Genomic DNA, 26,463 nt, shown 5'->3' on the forward strand with positions numbered 1-26,463 from the left:
GGATGCACACGCAGTGGGGTTTAGAATCTCTAATAAGAAATGTTATTATGTATGTTCCTATTAATTACTGTTAATTTTCAAATGTGAGGAAAATAATTCTTGGACAGTCACCCCAGTTTTTAATCTTTTACATAAAAATACAAGAGAAAAACATATTAGGATTCGATCATTTCATATTTGTCTTGATTTTTGTTTTTTCACTCTGTGTTCATAGTAACAATATTATGTCAATCAATTATACAGTTCATAAAAAAATTACCATAATCTTTGGTAGTTTAGCTGTTAAACTTTTGTAAGACCTTGGTATAACACTATCATGTACTTTTTGGGGCAAATTTATAGTTCAATAGATTGATATATGTTTAATTGACTGTTTTTGGTAGTTTAACAGTTAACCTTTTATAAGACTTTAGTATAGCACTATTATTTATTTTCAGGGTCAATTTTTATAGTTTAATAGATTGATACAAGTTTAATTAACTGTCTTTGGAAGTTCAGTGGTTAAAATTTTATAAGACTTTGGTATTTTATTTTATTTTGTCTTTATTTGGTCTCCCAGCAATTGTTACACTGATAAGATTTAATATTAAGATTACTGTCTATTTATACATAGTGTGTAATCATTTTAAGGGAAACAAAGCATACTAATTAACAAATAAGCAATAATATTACTTACTCTTGAGATATTTAACATAGGTATAGTTTTTAAATTCAATAAGACTTTGATATAACACTATTATTTACTTTATGGGTCAACTTTTACAGTTCAATAGATTGATACTTGTTTAATTGATTGTTTAATCAAGAATAACAAATATTTTACATGACATCCAAAGGTTTTTGCGTTATAGAATAGAATAGAATAGAAACATTATTCTATTAACGAGATTCCCTTGCCAATTTTTAACCAATTTTGATTAATTTATTTACAGTTGATTGTGTTTTCTTCTGTAATGGTCCTGTATTGTTTTATTTCACCCAAAGTCCCATTTATTAAGAGAAGAAAAAATAGAATTAATAACTTACATTTATTTATTACAGAAACCCTATTTTAATGGTGTTCTAATTTTGATACATGTTGATTTTATTACAATTTACAATTAATTATAAAGTATTTACTCTAAAGTTTCCATTTTGGGTTCCGGAAGGAGTTATTGATTTGGATTTTGATTCATTTGGAGTATGGTGTAAGGTGTTTGTATATGAATATGGTCATGTATAAATAGATAGTACAGTTGTCACCCTTCCAAAATGCGGTTTACAACTATCGCTTGATATTATCTATTATTAATTACTAGCAACCTGCCCCGGCTTCGCACGGGTGCACATTACATCACATCACATTAGAAACCTCTAAAATTATCAATGTTTCTCTACAATATTATGCATGTATTATACATACAAACCTTCCTCTTGAATCACTCTATCTATTAAAGAAAACCGCTTCAAAATCCGCTACGTAGTTTTAAAGATTTAAGCATACATAGAGACGGACCGACAGCGACAGCGACTTTGTTTTATACTATGTAGTGACTAGTAAAGGTATTAGATCAACATGTGGCACTGGAGCTTTTTCAAAACAATGTACATGCCCATAAGTGGAACTTACAAGTATATCATGGCTTATTTCATATAAGACTATAGGTTCGTCACGCTTTATTCCAATTGGGGTGGACAGAAATAAAAACAATAGAACGCCAAATGGTCCTATTGAAACAGACTTTCTTCATATTAATCATTTATTAGAAGTCAAGTCACAAGTCGTCTGTTTGGGTACCTGTACCGTATTCCTATCGTGAAGTATATGTGTTTGAATAGCTGTGTTTCGATTTAAAGGGTGGGATATGGCAATGAAATTATAGGGTGCAGAGTCATAATACCTTATATATATATATATATATATTATTATATTCCTCAGGAATGGAAACGGTTAAGGAGTAATAGTACATGGGAATAATAATAATGGGTAACAGTACACACTGTTATTTTCATGGTACTGTTCATGTTAATAGGTGATTGTTACTATTTTCCATCAGGTGGGCCGTCAGCTTATTTGTTATTTTAAGTTGCATAAAAAATCTAAAATTCCTACAATCACGTCGGTCACGAGTACCTTTAATTTGACCCTTTTTTAGCTCTACATATATCCATACTTCTTATATTCACTATCCCTTTCTTTCCCGTGGGTGTTATAAGAGGCGACTAAAAGAATTTAACGATGAAGAAATGGGCTGCAGCGCCCATCACCAAAGCTTAACTACGCCTACCTAGCGTGGCAACTATTAGCAAAACCCCTTTATGGGAGAGGTCTATATTCAGCAGTGGAGAATTAACGGCTGATACGGTATAGTATGCTATAGTATATTTACTATGTACTTTATTCATATTTCTTTGTTATTATTATTTTTATTAAGGAATTTCACGACTGACTCTTGGCCACAACAGGATATCAGTGTTTTGCTCTTTTGAGGGCAAAGCAATAAACTGTACTGATATCTGTATTATGTATATGTATGTATTGTTATTTGTGTGCTGTAAGTAATGCAAATAAATTATCTATCTATCTATTTATTATTCTCTTAATATCAACATATGTTTATGTATACAAACAGCTTTATTCAAATCATGTGTCACACTCACACGTATACGTGTTTATAGTAATACACCAGACAAAACATTGCTAGTTTACCCTTTGATCCTACCTGAGTAGTTTTGGTATCTCAAAGGAAATACAATTTCCTCAGTAACTTACTAGTTACTCGTAATATATTTGGCCGTGCAGTCAGATCAAAGGGAAGTGGCTGAAGCCAATAACAAAAGTATAGGTCTACCTCAGGGAAAAGGGCCATTCTAGAGGCATATTATTACATTGGGTGCACAAAGAATTATGTGGCGATTTAGAGGTTTAGGAAGTTTTTTTTTTTTTAATATAAGCATCAAACGAGTAACTGATAGTACTAACAGATAGTAAATAATCACCTCGGCCCATAGGAATCCACAACATGAGGGAAATTACACGTGTGTTGCCGGCCTTTCAAGAAAAAATATACTCTTTTATTAAAGATTTCAATACTATAATTATTTCAATTATTTATTCGGAAATTCTACTGCTAGGAGTTGATTTTATAGTTTCCTTGTGCGTGATAGAAAGTGTCTACAGAAACGGACGGTTGAGAACTGCCACTCTTCCTGACGATCGGAATGGTACTTTAGCTTGTGGCGAGTTGTATTGTGATGAGATTTGACAGCTAGTATTAATTTGAATAATTCCTTTGAACACTCCTCGTGATATATGCGATAAAAGATGCAAAGAGATGCAACATCTATATGCATTAAGTTAGTTACAGTGAAAAATAGGAAAACATAAATGAAATAAATAAAATACCTAAAAAAATTAAGTATTATAACGAGAATATTCAAACATTTTGTTTGATATTTTTAAATTATTATTAAATTAACATTTAAAATTAAAATTCGAACAGAGAACATGTTGCCGTGAATATGCGTGTATTGACATTATGCAGAGAACATGTTTTAATAGCGTGACTGAGCAGATCGTTTTCTATTACTAAATTTGAATTTTCACACAAACAATTGATATTATCAATACAATTTAGAATGTAAGAAATCTGAAAGGATAAAAATTTATATTTATTTATTTAACTCTTTATTGTACCAGAAACATAAAAATAAACACTGACATATAAACAATTCAAGTGAAATACATTGGTATTAAGTATAAATTAAAATGTATATAGTACATAAAGGTACAAAAGGTGGTTTTATCGCTAGGGCAATCTCTTACAGACAACCTTTGATTAAAGGAAAACATATATAAGTTAATTAATGTAATATATACTTATATATGCTTTTTATTTTTATGGAAAAACAACAAACTCAGTCTAAATTATAAAGATTGTTAATATAATAAAAGGATGTTTTTTTTTTTATTCTTGTGTGCACTATAGAATACTTCGTTTCTTCTTTTATACTACTGTAAGCGTTGATATAAAAAAAAATTAAAATGTAGGAGTACAGTTAGGGAGTAAAATTCAACACTAAAAATAGAGCTTATTCAATAAAATTATGTTTAATCAGCCTGTGACGTTTGTTTTTAAATGTCGACATATTGTTTCTAATTATGAATAAATTTAAAAGTTATTTAACTTGAAATTTATTAAATTAAAAAAAAATGATAATAGTTAATCCAATTACAAATATGATATATGTAATTATATGATATAAAATATTTAGTGATAAGAATTATGTAATTTCATATTTTTAATAAAAATCTACTCGTGTTTTAACAATATTATTCTTTTATCTTTACTCAGAATAGTTTTAAATTATAACTTTAAGAAAAATGTAAATCTTAGACTTCCTTTTGTTTTGATGATTGTTAATAAATATAATATTAAAATTTATATATGTACTCGTATAATGAACTTACTATCACCATCCGAAAGTCTTCTTCAGGGGGCGTACGGCACTTTATGTATATATATATATATATATATATATATATATATATATATATATATATATATATATATATATATATGTATATGTATGTATGTATGTTGTGTAACCATTAATGTTGGTGTTGTTGATGTACCATTAATATTGACCTCACCGTCCCACCATAATATCAATGCATTACTTTTGCAGTTTAAATTAAATTTTCGCAAAACTTGACGCGAATATATAAATTTTTATGAAGGTTATTCACAAAAGAAGTTCATAACCTAACCACCTAACAATAACGCAATCACGAGGCGGAAATGTAGGCACAAACAAACTTACCACTTACAACCAAATTGTGAACGTATTGAAAAAGATACCATAGAATTTCATAAAACGAGAATCCTTACAGAGTAATATTATTGGAACTACGAAATTTCACTGCGTAATTTCACCGCACAATTCTATTATAACAAACAATAATGGAAACATACACAACTTTATGCATTGCAATATTACTATTTTTATGTTTACAATAAAAATATTGGTTATTTAACAAATATAATATTTTATTAACGGTCCACTGCTGAACATAAGCCTTCCCCATAAGGTGAGTTTTGCCAATAGTTGCCACGCTTGGCAGGCAGGTTAGCAACCGCAGTTAGAATTTCAGAGATGTTTTAAGATCCCTCGCCTTCCCTTAGTCGACTCTTACGACAGCACGTCAAACCAGCTGACGACCTCGATGGACAGTGATAACCATCGCCTATAGATCACAATGATAAATGGACGTCACAGATTATACTGTGATGTCAATGACAGCCAAATATGTACTAATAAATACACAATCATCGTCATCATCATATCAGCCTTTAACCGTCCACAGCTGAATATAAGCCTCACCCTTGGGGGGTTTCCCAGTAGTTGCCACGCTTGACAGGCAGTTTGGCAACCACAGTTAGGCTTTGGAGATGTTTTAAGAGGGACGCAGTAGCCCATCCCTCGACTTCCTTTAATCGATTCTTACGACATCCACGGGAAAGGAAGAGGTGACCTATTCTATGCTGGAACCACACATCAATGTGTAAATATATTTATTTATTTAACTCTTTATTACACCTGAAACACAAAAAAAAAACAATGACATATAAACATTTCAAGTGGAATACAGTAGCATAAAGAACAGACTGAAATAAACATATAAAGGTACAAAAGGTGATCTTATCGTTAAGACAGTCTCTTACAGACAACCTGATATATGAGTTTACCATTGCTAAACATAGGCCTCCCCCTATTGTGGTGTTGAGGTGTTTTACCAGTAGTTGCCACGATTGGCAGGTGAGTTGGCAAATGCAGTTACCATCCCTCGACCATTAAGTTCCCTTAATCGCCACTTTTAACAACCATAAAAATTAAAGGGTAGTTTATTCTATACCAAAACCACATAACAATTTATTTATATTTACTTTCTTAATAAATAAACATATGGTTGTGTAAACTGTTTACAATCCAATCAGTGAATGGTAAAATGACAAGACAGAAGTTTTGTCAAATAGTTCACCATAACTAAAAGATTTACAACTACTTTGGCTGGCAGCACACCTGCAATGCCGTAGGTGTTGTGGGTGACCATGGGTGGCGGTAGTCACTTACCATCAGGTGAACCGCATGCTCGTTTGCCCCCTGTATTGTAAAAAAAAAAATACTACTCTATCGACTGCATAAAGAATTGTAAAAATCAATTCACAACTAGCGACGTGATATCGTAGTCGTAAAATAAAAACAGATGACTTACGAAGTTTCCTTTTCATTTTTGCTAAAGAAAAAAATTAAGAATAATGCTATAGAGGAATAGGTTTACGAAAAATATAAACAGCAGTCATCTATTATAATTTTGTTTACTGAGTGAAAAAGAAATAAATGAACCGAAGTATGATTAGTGGCATAGATTGATAAGGGTAAACTACTCTACTCATGTAGGAAAAATTAATGAAAGAAGATCACTAAAGAAATTATATGAAAGAGAAATTAATGCAAATGATGGTACATCATCATTGTCATGCATATCATAATATACTTTTGTGTTAATTTCACTAATTCCTATTTTTGTACGAATCTATAAAGGAATTAAACTATAAAAAAACTGATTAGTTGATAGTAGGTGCTTAGTAATAAAATTAATAAAAACTCTTAGAATTACTTAGGTACATCAAACCTGTAAGTCTGAGTTTGAAAACCGAAACAAACGTTTTGAGAATAGAGAAAAATAAAAACATATTATAATAATAATCATTTTATATAATATAATAATATCTTTATACAACAAATATGCATTTAGTCCTGACTCCTAAACTAGCGTTAACTGTACTCTATCAAGACTGTACTGTATCAAGAGTGCCTTTCAAATCTTTCAATTAAATTAAAAATCTGGTTTAACTGTGTTCCATAGACAGATAAATCACACCTTATATTTTTTATGAAACTTCGAATGACAAACAATTTGACGGTCCACCTGATGGAAAGTAGTAACCGTTGCCTATAAAAATAAACAGTATCATGAACATAACAGAGTATACTTTGTCGCCAATGATACCTTTCATGCGATGCCATTCCAGAGGATTAAGATGTTATGCGTTTGTACTCTGTAATTTCATTGTCGTATTCCACCCTTCAACCCGAAATACAAACACAACTGCTTTACGACAGAAATGTGTATGGGACAGAGGTACCCAAGTAGACGACTTTTATACAAAGTCTCCTTCTGATGTTCAGCTCCTTGTTGGTCGCTGGTTCTGTAATGGGTAAATTTGACAGGAATTTAAACCAGAATAATAAAGTTCTAGATAAATATATTTAGATAAAAATAAAAATGTCGTGTATAGACGTGCATATATTGTGATGTAATAAAAAAGAGAAAAGAAAAACATTCCATGAAACAAAAGAATAACAAAAAGTATTTTATTATTATGAAATAGTTTATGTTACAATGTTTTTGTTCGTATTGAACATTGGTAAACAGTCTAAGTTTAATACACACTGTTATTCATACATTAATTCACGTTTTTTATGCAACTTAGAATGGCAAACAATCTGACGGTCCACCTGATGAAAAGTGATAACCGTCGCCTATAGACATGAACAGTACCATGGATATAGCAAAATATACTGTTTCGCCCATAATACCCCCCATGCGTTACCATTCCTGAAGACTCAGGTATTATTTGTCTGTACTCTGTAAATGCACTACCATATCCAACCCTTCAAACCGGAATACAGCCATGCAAACACGACTGCTTCACGGTAGAAACACGAATAGGACAGAAGTGTCCGAGCAATCGACTTCTGTACAAACGAAACTGGTAAACGAAGTGCCGTATCATTAAAATATGATTTCATTGATAAATTTCCAAATAATTATCAATAGAAAGTACTCGTGAAACCTCAGACAAATTTTGATTATATTAATGTTCAATCAGATTTTAATGAATTGGCTTTGTTTGAGTAAGCAACGGAAAATCACTTGAAATGACCGATATTGAGTGCCGTGTGATATAAATAGAAATCTCGTTGTTGGTAAATACGAAGTATTGAATTAATCAATGGGTACACTTTATTTACGCTGTCATCGTCATCATATCAGCCTTTAACTGTCCACTGCTGAACTCAAGCCTTCCCCTTGGAGGGATTTGCCAGTAGTTGCCGCGCTTGGCAGGCGGATTGGCAATCGCAGTTAGATTTTGGGAGATGTTTTAAGAGGGACGTTGCTGCCTATCCCTCGCCTTCCCTTAGTCGTCTCTTACGACACCCACAGGAAGGGGTGACCTATTCTATGTCGGTACCACACGGGAAATTAATCATTTTATTAATAGTAAATATCAATTTTGTTATTATGAAAGAGTTTTTGCAAAGTGAACTCTATTTGTATGATTGACGTCATAACACCCCCATAATGTCAATAGAATCTAACGAATCCCCATAATTAGTAACCTTCAAGCCGTATAAATTACACATTACGCCAAAAGTTCATATATACATACACATATACACATCCTAGAAAATTTATTATTCATCCATTGGCCTTTTCAGAGACTGTTGTAGTCATGACAACGGAACTAAATAATAAGTTAACTTTTGTTGTATTTTGTTATTATAAATTTATATCTTAGATTATATAGACAGAGCATCAAGCCTCAAAAACCGAATAACTTTTTGTCAGCTAATTTGACGATTTGACTCGTTTTTTTTTTTTACAGTGCTCTATATACTTTCGCATAAAATGTATCTTGACGTATTATTTAATAAATAAAATAAGTATTTACGCATTAAAAAGATGCAGAATTTATAAGACAAAATTAATATAGAAGTTATTTTTTTTTTACAACTTAGAATGGCAAACAAGCTGACGGCCCACCTGATGGAAAGTGGTAACCGTCGCCTATAGACATGAGCAGTACCACGGACATAACAGAGTATACTGTTTCGCCCATGATACCCCCCATGCGTTGCCATTCTTGAGGACTCGGGTATTATTCTTCTGTACCCTGTAAATTCATGCCATATCCCACCCTTCAAACCAAAACACAGCCATACAAACACAACTGCTTCATAGTTGAAACACGAATGGGACAGAGGTACCCAAGCAATCGAATTTTGTACAAAATATCCCTCTGGTAATAATTATATAGTTATAAAGGAATCACTCAACTATTTATCACGCAAAATTGTATTGTATGAAAAAGTTGACCCGTTTTTCTCAAAGTTTTTCTATGGAGACACTTTATCTATATGATCTCAGTATGAGATTAATATAAATATATTAAAATCATATTACTTATAACTAAATTTTTTATAACACCTAAACCTAAAACCTTATCTATAAATGTTGCTATTCCAACAATAAAGTCTTTTGTTAACATTTTAGATATTTGATAATTTAAAAAATAATAAATATAACGTTATGGTTAAATTTCACAAAAAAAAAACTGATAATCACGCAGACGAAGTCGCAGAAATAGCATATATAATAAAATTATAAAATCTATTTGGCTTCGGATTTTTTTTTTCTTATTCTTAGATTACCTTCTGGCATTATATTTTCCCTTGAATTTTTACATGAATACTTTTAACGGAATTTAAGAACAAAGGTGCCCATTTTTCTTTTATAATTTCACTGTGAGGATATTTTAAAACTGGCTTTATATTGTTCATTCGTTCGTTCATCCCACAAATGAATGATAATATCTTGAATACAAAGAACTTTATCCATGCGTAACATCGTAATCGCAACTTTGTGTTTTAGGTTCATGCAACAATTACACGCTTCCTTTTTTAATATTAATTTTTAAAGGTATTTTTCTTGTTCAAATTTCAATATCGTTTTTTCATTTGCTTTTTTTTTTAATTTCATTCTTTATGGTATCTAAAAAGGCAAACAAGCTGATAGCTCACGTAATGAAAAGTTGTAGCTTATAGATATAAACAAAAATGTTGTCATAGCATGATGCCATTTATATGTGTGTCATACTCTGTGTGTGTCATTATGTGTATGTGTGTGTGTGTGTGTGTGTGTGTGTGTGTGTGTGTGTGTGTGCGCGTGCGTGCGCGTGTGTGTGTGTGTGTGTGTGTGTGTGTGTGTGTGTGTGTGTGTGTGTGTGTGTGTGCGTGTGTGTGTGTGTGTGTGTGTGTGTGTGTGTGTGTGTGTGTGTGTGTATGTGTGCGCGCGCATGTCGTGCGTGTGTGTGTGTGTGTGTGTGTCGTGTGTTACATTCCATGTGTGTGGACTACGGTACTACGGAATATTTTCTACGTAGTACGTACGTACGTACTTTTCAAGTGGTGTAAAAGTAACTTGTAATTGATGGCGTCTATTACACATTTAGTCAATAACAATACTATAATTTTAAACTTGTATTGTTTTTGTATAAAAAAAGCATCAGCCAATAGTTAACTGTTATTATTTAACTTTTTTTTTAACTTAATCTCTATCTTAATAGATAGAGCGTCGAAACATCGTATATTAGATAGAGTTCACATTTGTGAACGATCCAAGTTTCATCTGTAAAAAGATGTACCTCAACCTCTCGACATGCTTAAATGTAATTATCGTTTAAGCTGTCTAGACTAAATGGTTCTGCAAAGACGTTATCTACTTTCAAATAATGTTTATGTACATACTTATTTGTTCCTCAGTTTTGGATGTCTTTTACTATAGTCGTCCTTATACTTATTACTACACAGTATAAAATAATTTCATCCTGTCATCCATCTCTGTTAAATAAAAAAAAATACATTTTTGTATCTGCAGATACCTAATATTTATCAAAGTTGGTATATATAGATCTCCCCCATAGATCGCCATAAGGAATGACCCCATCTGCACTTACTGACTGCAAACAATGCATTTGAGGTCGTCTCTCCATCTAGTGGGGATTAGGAAGGGACTATCAGTAAAGCTGACCAGTGACCAGTCTTCCATTAATAGTATGTATCCTATTAGGTCGACTTCCACGTGGTCCCCCTGGAAACAATCGTGCTGAATTTCAGGCATATTTGTCACGATGGGGTAACTGACATGTCTTTTCATTCTCATCTATCATTCCTTGCTGGCGGGGCCAGCGTATACCATTAGCACAAGCGAGACTACTGTTTCATAATCATCTATTAAAAAAACAACTAGTAGGAACTATTACTAGTAGGAGCTAGTACTACTTTTTTATTCAAGGTTTTTTTTAGAACTCCGTCTTAAATATATTATTGTGATATTTAGAATAGCAAACAAGCTGATAGCCCATATGTAGTAAAGTGGTAACCTTCACTTATGTACATGAAGAATATAGGCATCACACATGCACAAAGTCTCCCTTTTGGTAAACGTTATGTGTCACAATTTCAATTCAATAACCTAATTAATAATAAAGTAGGCCCTTTCCCGTTTTACTTCAGCAATTTTGGATCAGACTTATTTCCTATTTCAGATTCGAAACCCTGGCAAATAAATTTGCAAAAATAGTACCCTCATTTACATAGGTAGGTACCTAGTTCGTTTGCCTAATAACAAAATTGGCTGGCAACATAAAATTTTATTACTTCTATTCAGTGAGCATAAACTAGATAGTTAAAACATTCCGAGGAAAATATGTTAGGTAGGGGCTAAGTTGATGGTAAATTAAATGTTAATTATATTCAAAACTAGTTGTATATCACTGCTTTGTTAGCATATGTTGGTATAAAATGAATGCGATAAAATAAGTTATATAAAAAAGTGTAATATAATTTTAATAAAAGTATAAATGTTAACCTTACTTTAGGCACACAACAAAGATTATTTATTTATTTATTGTATTATTGACTTTATTTGTTGTAATATTGAGACTTTGTATAAAAGTCGATTGCTTGGGTACCTCTGTCTCATTCGTGTTTCTACCGTGAAGCAGTTGTGTTTATATGGCTGTGTTTCGGTTTGAAGGGTGGGATATGGCGTAAATTTACAAGGTACGGAGGAATAACACCTGAGTCCTCAGGAATGGTAACGCATGGGGGGTATCATGGGCGAAACAGTATACTCTGTTATGTCCATGATTTTGCTCATGTCTATAGACGACGGTTACCACTTTCCATCAGATGGGCCGTCAGCTTGTTTGCCATTCTAAGTTGTATAAAAAAAATTATACACTTATAACTATTTTTACAGCTAACCTAATACAATAATGTAACTATGTTAATTTAATAATTTAATTTTATATATACCAAAAAAAACTATTTTATATAAAGAACTATTTTTGTAAATTCATTTGGAAGATAAATAAGTATGTTAGTAATGTTTTTAGATCTCCTGTCATTATACATATAACAACATTCCGAACTTTATTGTAAACTCATAAAAACAAATAATTCAAAAAGATTTACAGAGTTTATTTGAGTAAAGATTACTTCTGTCCTATTCTAGGTCAGGGTCCTTTGGTATACCAATCCTATTATATATTTAATATAATAAATGCGAAAGCTTGTAAGGATAAATGGATGGATGAACTTTACTCTTTTACACAACAGCTGCTGAACAAATTTGACTGTAATTTGGTATACGGGTAGCTTATACGGGTAACTTAGTATATAAAATACTTTATGTACTAAAATAATAAAATGTAAAATACTTATGTACTAATTTGCAGTGGAATATATATATATATATATATATATATACCATACCATATCCTTATGGGCCTTTAGCTGTCCACTCCTTAACATAGACCTCCCTTATAGGGGAATATTGCAAGTAGTTACCATGCTTGGCAAGGTGAATTGACAACTGCAGTTTTACTTTGCTAATGTTTTAAGAGAGACGTTGTTTTTTTTTTTTTTTTTTTTTTTTTTTTTTTTTTTTTTTTTTTTTTTTTTTGAATTTGTTTTCTGTTGGCCGTGTGTGGCCTTTACACCTTCACCGGACCCGAATGCAGGGGCGAGTGCTGATGGCACTCCAAGCCCGCGAGAGGGGAGCGACAGAGGTGTCGACTCTTTCTTATGGACTGCGGTGTGTGTGTCTCTCTCTCTCTCTCTCTCTCTCTCTCTCTCTCTCTCGGGCGACGACGTTTTGGAGCGACGTTCTATATATATATATATATATATATATATATATATATATGAATATATATATATACGTCATCACCGGTCTTATACATGCTTTATAGAGCGTCAGCTTTGCGTTAAGCGACAATTGGCTGCGCTTGTTAATAAAGGGATGGAGGCGTCCCAGTATAAAATTGGCCAGGCCTCGGACGCGCTTAAGATGAGATGCGAAACTCAACTTGGAATCTAGTGTCACGCCTAGGTATTTGGCTTCGTTCGTCCAGGGGACGGGCGTGCCAAACAGCTGAATAGAGGCGGGAAGGGATGGTTTTCTTTTGGCCGTGAAAAGCACGGCGGCGCTTTTATCTGGATTGACTTCGATGCGCCATTTTCTGAACCAGTAGGCCAGCTCGTCCACCGCCCGTTGAAGCCTGTTGGCTGCACAGGCGGCCGACGTGCTGTCTACATATATGGCTGTATCATCAGCAAAGAGGGCGATTTGCACTCGGGGCTGACGCGGGATGTCGTTGGTGTCTGGGGGAGAGGACTCTCTCTCTCTCTCTCTCTCTCTCTCTCTCTCTCTCTCTATATATATATATATATATATATATATATATATATATATATATATATATATATATATATATATATATATATATTCTTTATTGCACTTGTAAGTTACATATAAAATAATATATAAATGTTGTGAGCAAGGGTGGACTTATCTCTGACAGAGGTCTCTTTCAGTCAACCCAGTACAGTAGTACTGTTATGTAGTAGTAGTTAGTTTTGTGCTGTTTATATTACTGAAGTAGTACTTGTAGATATTTTAAGATATAAAATTATTCACATAGGAACATTTTTAGCGAGAAGTATGTATTCTTTATTGCACTTGAAAATTACAAAGATATATTTATAAATATTGTGAGCAAAGGTGGACCTATCTGAAAGAGATCTCTTTCAGCCAGCCCAATATAATATAATGGAAAAGCAAGTATTTTTTCACTCACACAAATATTTCTCCTTTTAATTTTTTTCCACGAAAAAATAAATCCTCAAAATCGACTTCCAATTTGCGAAAATATCCCGCAACGTACATATTCATTAAGAATATCATCGAATCAAATATCTACCTCATTTACAAAGTTCGATAAACATTTTAATTGTCATACTAACATCAAAGTATTAGAAACAAGAATTTCATCACCGATACAGGAATGGAATGTAACAGTGCGAGTGATAAATAAACATTGGATTAATGAAAACGAACGAGAGTCAATGCGTCTCGGTCGGCAGCATACATAATAGCCGTATTAAATGGGGGAAATTTGTGGAAAAAAAAATACTTTCCAGACTTGGTGATCTTGGTTGTGGAAAGCCAGCACGGTAGCCAGTCACGCGATCCGAATGCCACCGTTATAATTGTTTGATGGACTAGTTTTTACGTGTGATGTCGCCTGTACAATGTACTCGTACTGGTCAACGTGTTCATTTCATTAGAAAAAAATATTATTGTGAATAGAAAACATACTGGTCGCCATATTATTATCATATCAGCCGTAAACTGTCCACTGGTGGATATAAGCGAAAATTGTTTTGAAATCAATTATATCTGTTGCCTAGAAGAGATCGCTTTTAACGATAAGTTCGCCCATTGTTTTCTCATTGTGATTATTTCTTGCAATTATTTATATTTATTATAAGTTTACTATTGTAATCTTTTGGAGGAAACAATAAAGAGTATCTATCTATCAACTCTTTTCTCAGTTTCAATCAATTCTTTTTCTAATTTCAATACTAAATTAAATAATTAATTACGTGTTGTGACTCATTGCTATCTATCCTGGAACGAACACATTAATGGGGTAAGCAAAGGGCTATGTTTTACGTTTCAACTTTTTAAACGACTACAAAAGTTCTTAGCATTTGATGCAATGCCAGAATTACTTTCACTTAAGCCCTATTGTTATTTCTTTTTCATTACGCTGGCGTATCCTATCTTAAAGCAACTGAAGAGCTTTTTTTACAAATTAGAAAGATAATAAAATTTATGCTTACACTTTATTTATGATCTACGTAAATACGAGCATATCTTCGTTTATAGAACAAGATAGATAAAAATTTTAATAGGGCATGCTTAAATTTATAATTAATTAAATAAATAAAGTACTTAATATGTATATATTAAGTACTTTTTGTTTAAATATTACTTCAATATTTTACATTTACAAATACTACCTAATTTGTTGACATTCATTTTTGAGTTGTTATTATTTGTTATTATTATTGACATTGTAATCTGCAATATATTTTTTTTTTATGTAAAGCCACAGTTCGTCAACAAAAAATTTGCATGTTAATATTGGTAAAGCATGTTCGAACTATTACGTCATTAAAATACCCAATATGTACCTATTGCACACACATGTATATGCAAATAAATTTATCTTTATTGAAATGGATACCAATTCGAAGGCGTCGAAATTTTCATAAAATGTTGTTTTATATTCCGTTCTATACAACCCTTCTTCTCCGTCCTATCTTCGTGAACGATTTAATTTCCTAGTCACTCATGGCGTATCTCAAATCTCTTATCTTCAAAATCCCTCCTCATTCATCTACACGCTTCAGCGGATCTTTTTCCATCGATACTGCTAAATTGTGGAATTCCCTTTCCATGCCTATCCGTGAGAGTCAATCTCTAAATATTTTAAGAGTAGATTTAAAGAGCATCTTCTATACATATGCTTGTGTATTTATATGATTAAATATGATATAATTAGTTATGTATAAACTTAAGTTTGTCTACTTCTTCTCGTTTGAAAATTGTCACAATTTTGTACCCCGCTCTATTCGCTGACATTGATGTACCTTTCCACTTTGGATTTGCTGAAAGAGAACTCTTTCAGCGTTAAGCTCGCTTTTGTACATTCGCCTACCTTTTGTTATATTTTTTATGTAATATTAGTGTGTACAATAAAGTATAAATAAATAATAATTTGAATGTAGGTATATTTATACTACAATTAGGTACATACATTTATAAATTGTTTTAGTAAATTATTAACGTTAAATACGTGTGTACAGATTAAAACATTTTAAACTTAGATCACAATATCCAAATCATTTTTAGTATATATAAATATTTAATATTCAAGTAGATATAAATATTCAATATTTTTATCTAATTAATGAACAAGCAAATTATAAAGTTAATATTATATTAATAAAAATTAAACAATTATAAATAATATTTATGTTAAGTTTCCAGTTGATTTCGAATATCTATTTATTATTTGTATTAAGTGCACGAGATAATAAGATATATAAAATTTAAAAAATATTTGTTAGTACACACGAGTAAGGTGAGATAAAAAGATATATTTATGTACCACGTTGAAACAAAAATAAGATAATTATTTTAAGAAACTAGAATAAGAGAGATTTTCATCAGTCAGTCAATATGTTCTAAATTAATAGACAAATATATAATATATCTATATTTAGCATTTTTATATCTATTTCTTATTTTTGAATAACAATGTTGTTTGCATGGCTGTGTTTCGGTTCGAAGGGTGGGATATGGCGTGAATTTACAGGGTACAGAGGAATAACACCTGAGTCCTCAGGAATGGCAACGCATGGTACTGCTCATGTCTATAGGCGACGGTTACCGCTTTCCATCAGGTGGGCCATCAGCTTGTTTGCCATTCTAAGTTGTATAAAAAAATATACAAAAACAAACAAACAACTTAACAATTTAATTTAACAAATTGCAGAGGCATGCTGCATGAGACGCATAAAGGGTATCATGAGCGGCACAGTATACTTTGTCATATCCATTATACTGTTCATATCTATAGGATATGATTACCATTTTCCGTCAATTGGGCCATCAGCTTATTTGCCCTTTTAAATTGCAAAAAAAAAAAACCACCAATACCAATGTGAACCAGTCAGTATTTTTTTATTTTTTGAAAACTATTGTATTGTATTGTAAAATCTTTTTTGTTCATAATTCATACTGAATCCATTAAAAGATTTAATACACGATGGCGGACTTATCCCATAAAGGGATCTCTTACAATCAACCTTTGAGAAGCTGAAAGAAATCTGTAGAATCTAAAAGGGTAATAACCGTACAGCTAAAGATAAACTAAATAATACCCAGTAAAAAATTTAATATATAATACAATAAAACAGCTGTATACACCTACATATAAAAATACTAAAAGTACAAAAATAATAATATAACATTAATACCTAAATAAATAATAATATAGGTTTATTATACACATATATATACACACACATATATATACGAGTACATAACAAATACATAGATACATATTTCACAATTGGCTCATTGGAAAAGGAGTTTCAGAATAAAATTTTATGATACCTGCTTTAAAGGATTTTATTGATTGTGCCCTCTTTAAGTTATTAGGAAGTGAATTCCAGAGACTGCTGCATGTACAGTAAATGACTTGGCATAGCTTTGAGTATTAAAACAAGGCAAATCTATCATTACTACATCTTAGGCGAACATCAATCTCGCGAAATTTGAACCTTTTCTGAATGTAATATGGACATGTTGGATTAAAAAGGATATTGTAAAAAAGAGTAAGAATGTGGACATTTCTCCATAGCCTGATAGGGAGCTACTTGAGTTGACTGCGATAACCAGTTATGTGGTCGAACTTTCGAAGGTTATCTAATATCTAATATTATCTAATATCTAATATCTAGTATCTAATACATTGATTTTGTAGTCGTTCAAGTTAATCAACAAGCTCCTGTGTGGGATGTAGGTAGGCAACATCAGCATAGTCTAGAAGAGAAAGAAGAAGAGATTAAGGCAATAACAGTCTAGTTCCTAAAGGAAGGAAGTTCTGCAGGCGCCTTAAGGAGTGTAGAGTGTATGCATGGATTTTTCGACTTACTTCATTTATATGAGGACCCATGAAAGTGTCTGGTCTATAACAATTCCCAAATTTTTAACAGTAGTGGAATACGGGATTACTTTTCCGTCATAAATAACGTTGGGAACTGTTAAATCCCGAAGTTTAGCAATAAAATGCGAACTACCTGTAATGACCGCTTGAGATTTATCTGCGTTAACTAAAAGCCCAAAATCCTTCGACCACTTAGCAATTACGTTCAAATCATTATTAATTACATCTACAGTATTAGTTAGGTTGTGGATGGGGGCAGCAGTATATAATTGCAAGACGTCTGCATACAAATGAAATTAAGAGAGGAGAGCGGACGTAATTCCGTTAATGAAAATTGAGAAAAATACAGGCGAAAGAACTCCACCCTGAGGGACATTAATCCCGTACCAGTCAGTTATTATATTATATATTACAGTTATCATTATTTATTATTATTATTTTAATTTAACAGATACCTACCTAAAAGTTTAATGATAATATAAAAAATATTTTTTTAACATTGTGATAATATGAAGAAACAAGTATGATAAAAAAGTATACATACCAACAAACACTGTAGGTAGGTAACAGATCGGGGAGTAGATGTAATTGCTCGGGTATTGTAGTTGGTTACTATAGAGTAACAATGAGCTCTGTACAATGTTCTGTAAAAAGCTTTTGTGGTCCACTCTTATTGTGGGACACACAGTTGAATGTTTGCATCATAACTAGACCATTGTATATTAATGTATGAATATTATTTTTTATTTACAAATTATGAATAAAAAGATAATTTTGTCACCCACTTTTCAAATTTGTATAACATTAAATCTCGTCGACTTTTTTTGGAAATTAGAATATTTGCAGAATTTTTTTTTTTATTACTTGGGAGGCAAACAAAACCTGCAACATGAGAGGAATTGTGTTTGCATTGTTAGATCGAAAACATTTATTCAACATTTATCTTCTTTAACAAATTTAATCAAACTTTTTTAAAAGTCAGTTTTTATTTTCTAATCTTCTTTTCTACTGGTTTTTTTTTTCGTTTGCTATTTTCCCATTTACTCACTTCTAAACAATTTATAACTCTAAAATTTATTACAGCGTACATCAATAAAAGAAGAATTTTAACTGATACCGAAAGAATATTGACATACAGTCATAAATATTAAAGCTGAAAGTCTGAATTGGAGTACAGGTATTCTTTAGACAGCTGTTAGTTAAGAAGACATCTGAATAAAATGTTAGGTTCTATACAAAAGTAGACAGAGAGCTACTATATGTATCTATGGACTAAAATCATTATCTATGCATAAACAAGAATACGTAGTTACGTGTATGTATGTACATCTGTACCCGCAACAGACTCGGAAAGCTACTGAAAATCAGTGTTTTGCCCCTTGAGCAAATTAACTAATTAATGAGTTGCTGCCCATTTGTATCCCTTGTGGCTCATAATGGGTAACAACGGGGTGTAGTAGGTCAACTTGTATTTATGTGCCGTATTTATTTAGTAGATTTACCTTTCTGTTTTAACTACAACCCGTATTTTAAGTGTCTCCTATCGTGATTCAAGTACTGTTCATGCACTTATTCATATTTAAGAGCTGCGCTCTTATCAGCAGAGCTCCTACCACTCAAAACGATTTTCAGCCAATCTCTTAATTTTTTGAAACGACACAACACTAAATTTTTCCTTGATCTACCTCATGTTACTGTGCCCTGTGTCTTTCTTTCCTTTCCTGTCCTTCTTTCTATCTTATCATCTATTATGTTCATAAGTTTGTCGTATCGTATCCATTGTTTTAACATCTTTTCTGATTGTAATAGATTTTAAAATTTATCCCTTTTCCTTAACTTTAAGCAGAACCTTATCATTACTTACTTGATTTTTCCAAACAATTCTCTCTTTACTACAACAAGACTAAGATTATGGAACATACTTCCTCATGAAATTAGAAATAGCCCAAGCATTGGGATTTTCAAATCAAGTCTGCAAAATTATTACCTCTCACAATGCTGATGTACGTACTTATTATATTTGTGTATTATATATAATATATATCTATCTATTTATATGTATTTACTTATATATATTTTTATTTATTTATTTATACCTATCGGTCTTTTCAATTGTAAAAGACATTTTATTTATTTATTTTTATTATAACATTTAAGTCGATTGGTACACATGTATGACTGTAACTACTAATGAACTGTCAGTTTTCTCATATTGGGTTTACTGGAAGAAATCTCTATTGGAGATAAGCTCGCCTTTGTGCACTATTATGTTTGTTTTTACATTTCAATAACCTTTTGTGTACAATAAAGAATAAAGAATAGACTACATATTAATAACGTTAAGTTCATCTATTTCTTTTTGGATTAGTGTTCCTATCTTATATCCATATAAAGCTATATTCCAAATTTCGGAAGTCGTTCTCAAGTACCTTTTGTTATTTTAGTTTACAAAAGGTGTTTTTTGGTATATTATTGAAGGCTTGTTTGTCCATAGATATTTTCGCGACTACATTCGAAGTACATCTGAAACTACTCATAATTAAACTGTCTAAATATTTAAATCACGAATTACTATTACTGCATGCATTTACGAATAATAGCTCCTATCAAGTTTAAAATAACCCGAACATTTTCGAATTTTAAAATGTGAGATAAGCCAATATAAATACGTCAACACGGGTGCTCGTGGGAACCATTGTGGTTAAATCTGGATAAATTTGTACCTTGCTTGCGTATATTGACAGTGCAAATGTTACTATTCTATATTCATCATAGATTCATTAGATTATATATATATATATATATATATATATATATATATATATATATATATATATATATATATATATATATATATATATATATATATATATATATATATATATATAATCTATTTTGGTAAAATAACAGTTTTTTTAATAATAAATTTTATAACTATAGTCTTGGTGATTATGGTGCATAAAGTTAATCACTTAGACTAAGTTTCATTTAACGCTGTCTAAACATGCAGTTGGCCGTGTAGTTCCGTCATAGAATAGGCCACCCCTTGCTTTCCCGTGGGTATCACAAGAGTCGACTAAGGGACGGCGAGGGATGGGCAGCAGCGTCCATTTTAAAACATCTCTCAAGCCTAAAATAACTGCAAAACCAACTTTCAAGCGTTGCTACTACTGGGAAAATCCCACAAGGAAGCAGCTTATGTTCAGCAGTGGACTGTTAAAGACTGATATGATGTGACTAGTGTTTTAAATTATTTTGGAGTAATTTTCATTAATACCCAATAATTATTACATCAACATTATTTTATAATACATTCCATAATGTTTACAATTTTAGGTCTTGTATTACAATCTATCATCGCTAGGTCTTAGCTCTGAACTCGTTGAAACAGCAATCCAATAGTTATGACTGCCGTAAAGCATATATGTTGAAAGTTTTTATTGCTACTACCTCGCATCGTTGACTGTAGATAATATATCTATATCATCACTGGGGTATACCATGAAATGAAATTCCGAAATTTCGGATCTAATTTTGTGCATTCGTTGATACTACAATCAACCTTGTAAATGGAACTATCTGATCCTAAAACAAAAAATTCCGAAAGACCGATAAATTTAAGATTTTTATTATTTTTTACTAATATTTATTATGTGATTAACTTTTATCCGCGACTTCATGTCGCATGACCAATATATGTGTAAATATATCAACCAGTAAAAATAGTTGCTCATGACCTTTATCCAATATAATATGTATATATCAAATTTCATAGTGATAGGTTAAGGCGGCGTTAGGAAGTAACAAACATAAAATAAAACTCCCTCATTTGTCCTCGAAACATTGGAAAAAAAATCATGGTAAGCCCTCTGATATACGACCCGACTTAGATATGACTTACATCAGTTATGTAGGAATAAAGTTAACTCCGCGAAACCCTAGATTTGTGCAAGGCATCTACGAGGGATCCACTGTTAATTTTTTTTGTTATAGATCTATTTTGTTCTATCGCTATTGTTTATTCGACAATCTTCTAGTCTATGTAATGATATAATATAAAAATTGCTTTTTTCCATAAAAAAACACCGTTATTTCGCTAACAAGATTTTGGACCATTGGGAAGAGGACTTAGTTTTATCCAAATAAACATCTCTAGCGACGAGATACTTTTTTGAATGAATAGTCATTCATTCAAAAAAAGTACATATTTACAAGCATAATTGCCATATATTGGACAACTCTAACTTATAACAGGTCTACCAAGTGCCAATGCACCCACAAAAAGTTTAGTGTAGATTTTGGATCGACGACGCATCAATACAGTAGAGTCATTGAAAATTGGATCACTCGGACCAGTGCCATCGTGAGAAGCTACGACTGACATTTAAACTATGTTAAATTCCATACGTAATGACATATATAGACCTTTGAAATAAAAATTAATTTCGTAAATACCTCACACATGACTTATTTTATTTTATTTTAACATAGACGCCCTTATTAAAAAAGAACTATATTTAATAGATAAAAATGGTAAACAAGCTGACGGTCTGCCTGATGGAAAGTGGTAACCGTCGCCAATAGACATGAGCAGTACCATGGACATAACAGAGTATACTATTTCACTCCATAATACCCCTCATGCATTGCCTTTCCTGAGGACTCAGGTGTTATTCCTCTGTATCCTGTAAATTCACTGCCATATTCCACCCTTCAAACCGAAACACAGCCATGCAAACACAATTGCTTCACGGTAGAAACACAAATAGGACAGAGGTGCCCAAGCAAACGACTTTTGTACAAAGTCTCCCTCTGGTAAATGATATGGTTTAGTCAGCCCATAATATTGTCTGACAGTGTGGTTTTTATTGTGTAGTTATTACACACACTAAGATAAACTGCAGTCTTAGCTGTTAGCCAAATAAATGCTGTAGTAAATCAAGTTGGCTCTTCAGAGCGACGAAAATCCTGAAAATGACGGTTTTTCTTTATAAAGATAGTTTATAAGAACGTTTTCTTATTCTTATGGATGTTTCTTCTAAACTTCTTATTTCCAATCGACTTCAAAAGTAATGAGCTTTTTAATGTGGTTGTATTTTTTTATGTTTGTTACCTCATAACTCCATTAATTTTAAACCGATTCGTCAAATTCTTATCTGGAACTATATACTTATTATTTGGTTTCAAAAAAAAAATTTAAAATTGTTCCCGTGATTTAGATTTTAAATCAAAATAACTGGTTTTGTCACCATTGAAGTAGACTCTTATTTTATTCGAATCAATATAAAATTATAGTCATATTATTACCTACATTTTTTCAAGCTAATACATAACTTGTTTTGGTCGATTGCATATTGTTAGTTTGCAATCAAAATTCTTACTAATATTATATTATAAATATAAAAGTGTGTGTGGTTTGTTTGTTTGTTACATCTTAGCACCTTAAAGGCTCGACTCGTAATATGGAATTTTAACATACACTTACTCAGGGCTGTAGTTTTTTATATTTATTTATTTAGAGAATTGTATCCTTTTAGACACATCAGTTCCGTCGTACATTAATCAATTTTAGAACATCATTGGATTTATTTTAACAATCAAAAGATACTACTCACCAAATCAAATAACATGAACGAAAGATATGTCGTAGAACAATTATATGATTTACATAGGTAGAAGAGAGAGAGAAAAAGAAAAAAAAACTTAATAATTTATGGTCAGATGTAGGCCTCAATGCAGGTAAATCTACGGCAACAAGGTTTTTTATTGTAAATACAATAATTTGAAACGCCTAACAAAATATAATAGCAAATCCTTACGAACTCGACAAATCTATTTACTCCGATTCGATAAATCAATAGACTAATTAATATCAGAATAAACTACTTTTTTCTATAGACCTCTTTTAAGAGTCGCTAATTAATTTTCAAATCATTAACGAATATATTGACTTAGTCGGGTGGCAAATAATTTAGCAATTAAACCTATCTAAACAATATTTTTTTGTAGATTTGCTTTTTACTTACTTATTTCACTTTACCAACTAGATATAGATTGTTGCGATAGAATTTAATGAAAATGTAAAAACAAACGAATAATTCTGTTTATGTCCAACAATAATACAAATAAAAATTCCATTATTAATAAATGGTTTTTTTTTTTAGAATTTCAACATACTTTTCATTAAGTTCTGTTACCTCTATATCCTGTATTTTCATTGTTACATCTCTCCCTTCAAACCTAAACAGTAATTTAAATACAGCTGCTTCAAATAAAGAAGAATACGTAGACACACGAGTGGGACAGAGGATGACTTTTATACAAAGTATCCCTTGTATACAAACTATCCCCTTTATACATGTACACAGGCAGATTATACAGAATTAAAATATTTATCTAAGGTTGTCCATTTCATATCTATCCGTGTTAGATTTTATTTCCCTATATACAATACATTATATAATACAGATGCTTCGCGGCAGAAACATAAGTGGGATAGAGGACAATTTTTATACAATGCTTCTCTTATATACATACATAGACACAGATAGGTTATACAGAGTTATAATATTTTTTTAGTGTCCGTTTCATACCTATCTACTCGTATGTTACATTTTATTTTTCTAAACAGCTAACGTATTTGATATTCTAATTTCTATAAATGAAATGTTATATTTTTTGCGATTCTCAGTGACAGGTAGTTTTATTTTTTCTTTCAAATGTACGTGTTTAGGAGTAAAAAGAAACGTCTTTAAGAGATTATATAGAATACTTTATTGTACTAACAGACAAAGAAAAATAAGTACAAAAGCAGACTTATCCTCTAGAGACATTTTTTATATAAGTTTATGTAAACCTAATCTCAGACGACATGGTCAGAGGCACTTTTTTATAAGACGTAAATGGAATGGTAACTCCGCCTGCGCTATCAACACACCAGTGAGATATGAACAGCGAGGAAGATATCAGATCAGTTGAGTCATTGTGACGAACTCAGTAAGAATTAATCACGATGGTTTCCTTGGGAACTATATGGATCTCTACCTAACAGGATATATTATTAGTAATAAATACTGGATTCTTCATTACTATCCCTTTTATTCGATCAGTATATTGCAACTGGACATCAGCAGGATATCATTATAGTCGAGTTAATTTTTGATTTGTTTAAACTTTTATTAAGTTCTGATGATACAGACTTTACTTATTCCTCCTATCTTCCAAATCATCATCATCATTTTAACCATTATCCGTCCACTGCTGGACATAGGCCTTTTTATAGGCTGTCATAAGGAACGGTCCTGAGACACCTGCATCCACTGACTCCCTGCAATGCATTTGAGGTCGTCAGAACATTACTTGAGGAATCATCCTACACTACCTTTAGCCACACAGGGTCGCTATTTAAGAACCTTTCTTTCACGATTGCGTAAAAATTACAACGTAAACAAAGTAAAATCAAAATGATACAGTATAAAAGTAAAAATTACTACATGATGATAGTTTTTGAAAGGTAAAAGTTATTTCATCTTATCTCATCATCTGTTAATTGTTCACTGCTGTACATAGGCCTGCCTCTTGGGAGGTATGTCTGTAATTGCTACGCTTGGCAGGCAAGTTGGCAACTATGGTTAGACTTTAATGACGTTTTAAAAAAGACGATGCTGCCCATCTTTCAAACAATAAATTCCTTTATTCGCCTTTTACGACACCCATGGGAAAAGAAGTGGTAATCCATTCTATACATGGACCACACTATTTGTCGTTTTATTCTAGATGAAAACCATGCTGGAAAATCGTGAAGATCAAATTGGTATTTGACAAAATAAACTAGCGTTGCCATCCAATGTTGTCATTTTGAATAATTTATTCTTTTGCACTGCCTTATCCTTTTCGTTACTTGAACCCTATTGTTGTACAGTAAGGGTCAAAGTTGGTAAAAAAATCAGCTTTTTCCTCTAATGCCTGCCATTGAACTTCATATTATGGTTATCCTACGTAAGGGAATGTTTGGAAAAGGGTAGCTACTATTGTATAATAATGGATGGGTTCTATTTGCTTGTTGTATTTCATTTTGAAGGGTAAAGTATGTTAATTAAAAATCACAGTGTAAAATTATAAGTATACTATCAGTACTTAAGTAGATGAAGACTCAAAATCGTCATATTATTAAGTAATGCAATTATACTTATTGCTAGTGTACGGTGATGAATGGTTACCTTTATCACCTATACGCTATCAAGACAAACAGTTTTCAAAAAAATGTTGTGAATGCAAATTTAAGTTATTGGTATTTTTGTTACTTCTCTTGAGAAGCAGCTGTAATTCACACATCAATTGTTTTGTTTAGGACTGAAATACACCTTGATATTTAGAATATATTTGTATCCCTATCTTCATTTCGGTAACTAATAATCCACTTTAAAGTATAAACCTCTGACATAGCCTACCATTAGCAGTAGTCCTGAGTACCTGCATCCAATGG

At 31.8% G+C, this 26,463-nt stretch overlaps 1 protein-coding gene across 1 annotated transcript in view; it reads right to left on the reverse strand.

Annotated features, from left to right (window-relative positions):
* LOC113514504 (uncharacterized) overlaps positions 1-26,463 on the reverse strand; it is a 408,650-nt gene that overhangs the window by 133,780 nt on the left and 248,407 nt on the right. The gene's annotated exons all lie outside the window — the stretch shown is intronic.

Source organism: Galleria mellonella, unplaced genomic scaffold, assembly GCF_026898425.1.
Source record: "Galleria mellonella isolate WM207_F2 unplaced genomic scaffold, CSIRO_AGI_GalMel_v1 utg35, whole genome shotgun sequence".
Taxonomy (NCBI): Eukaryota; Metazoa; Arthropoda; class Insecta; order Lepidoptera; family Pyralidae; genus Galleria; species Galleria mellonella.